We start from the raw sequence: 2,235 nt of genomic DNA, 5'->3' as shown, positions 1-2,235 counted from the left end.
TGTATATATATATATATTTATTTGTATGTCCACACTTACATTTCTTTTATACACATTGTATTGGACAAATAACAAGCCTTAGCAACCACCCGCCCACGCTTCTTTACGTGAGTGGGTGTGGTCACGGCAAACAAAATGGCAGCTTACACATGGGACAAAGTTAAGAGCTTTCTAACAGCAAAAGAGCATAGAGATACTGTCTAAAGACTTCTCTAGAAGCATTAGAAGGTACAGAGAACCTCCATAAGTCTTAATAAGAACCCAGCTGTACTTGCAAGGTGGCGAAATCAATTATAGGAATATTTTTTACCCTGTTATGCTTATTTGGGTATTGTTTTTTTCCATAAAGCTTTACATTTTGTTTGGCATTGCTAACAGTTTCATAATTATTTACTAACATGAAATACTTTTTTGTAAGAATTTCAGTAATTAGGAGCTATTTCATCTGGCATTGATTTGGCATGAGATTGGAGTTCATCTTTTGCTTTTGATTTTTGTGATATTGTTACTTGTACTTCCTTTTGAAGCTGGAACATGATACCGCCACTGTTATGGCTGATGAGTGATTCAGTCAGATTTGCATGATCATTTTGTTATTAGTACAGGCAGCTTTTGCTACTTGCAATCATATTAAAAGAGTAAAGTCATGCTGTGAATTTGTACTCACACATGTGAAGCATAAAGAATAAATCGTTTGTACTTTTTGAAATATCTGTTATGGGTGATTCAGTGATAATTGCATGTAGTTATCATTGTGTTAATAGTACGGGTAACTTTTGCTACTTGCAATCATATTAGAGACTAAAGTCATGCATTGAATTTGTCCTCACACATGTAAATCACATGAGAATAATTCATTTATTTACAAAATGATAAGCATTCTTTATTCCTCGACAAATATCATTGAATTATTTATTAAAAGGTAGACGTTATCAAATTAGCTTTTAGCTTTGCAAATTAGCAAATTTTAAAAAGCAATTAATTGTCAACATTTTTTAGAAACACGAAGCAACTATGTAAATAAAAAAATTGAAATTCAATACAACTAACATGTCATGATTACAGCATCATACTCTAATCCAGAATGTGATATAATGTCATGTCTGCCCAATCAAGCTTGACTATGCATCATATACTTCATTTGATTCTCATCCCCCAATTGTTCTATATGTGACCATAATTGACAAAAGGGCCCTAATGGCGGATTTTAAAATTGATCGTTTTGATGGAAAATATCAACCTGTGAGTGCTTTGTTAGACAATCATTGTTTCTAAAAGTTTCATGGTAACTTTTTGCATCCTGTGGAGTAATTTTATGATAACTGGGGCTCAGGAAGTTGGATTTCTTAGGCTAGAAAGACAAATTTCACTACCCGCCATAAGGTACCTTTTGTCAATTATGGTGACATATCAATGTTTATGTTTATCTGCTTTTGTCAAGCTCTGCTGCCAGCTGCCACCTTCTATTATTATATGACTACTGAATCAGTTCAGGCCTAGTCACATGTCACAGCATTGTCAAATTACGAACGTCAGATGCATTCAAAAACTAATTCTCAAATGAATGACTACACTATTCCTTGTTATTACCTTGTTCCTGCTTTGTTTAATCGGAATGAATGACTCAATTGTCACCACAACAGAAACAATTGAGGTTCCAAAAGGAGGTGGTTTGTAATTGCCTATGGAGTAGTAGCTACTAAATTTGCATACTGTTTTTTGGGATTTTAAAGTCACTACTTTCATGTTACATAGGATGGATTGAGTTTTTTTACGCAATACAACAAGGTACAGAATGGCTAAACTTTGTGATGAACAACATGGTATGTACTACTGTCACCTCAGATTCCAATTTTTCAATTATTGCCATGCCTAAGCAGGAATACGCTTGGTCTTTCCTTGGTTTTGGTTTCTTTTTACTTTCAAGGAAAAGTGTCATAGTATGGAATGCATAAGTTTTCAATTAATTATTCTCCTCGCTTGTCCTTTGAAACTTAAAGATTAGCAAATATAGATTTGATTCCTCAGTGAGACCTATGTACATTGAAAATGATAGATCGGGAGCAATGATGAGCTCCATTATGTTGTAAGAAAAAATTGCTACAGCACAGTCATATGTGACAATAATTGACAAAAGGTACATAATGGTAGATAGGAAAATTGTTCTTCATTGCCTTAAAAATCCAACTTCCTGAGCTCAATTTATCATAGATTACTCCAGAGGATGTAAAAAGT

The sequence above is a fragment of the Amphimedon queenslandica genome, unplaced genomic scaffold, assembly GCF_000090795.2.
Source record: "Amphimedon queenslandica unplaced genomic scaffold, v1.1 AMPQUscaffold_12901, whole genome shotgun sequence".
Classification (NCBI taxonomy): domain Eukaryota; kingdom Metazoa; phylum Porifera; class Demospongiae; order Haplosclerida; family Niphatidae; genus Amphimedon; species Amphimedon queenslandica.
The sequence above is the reverse complement of the archived record's forward strand: the minus strand, read 5'-3'. Positions refer to the sequence as shown.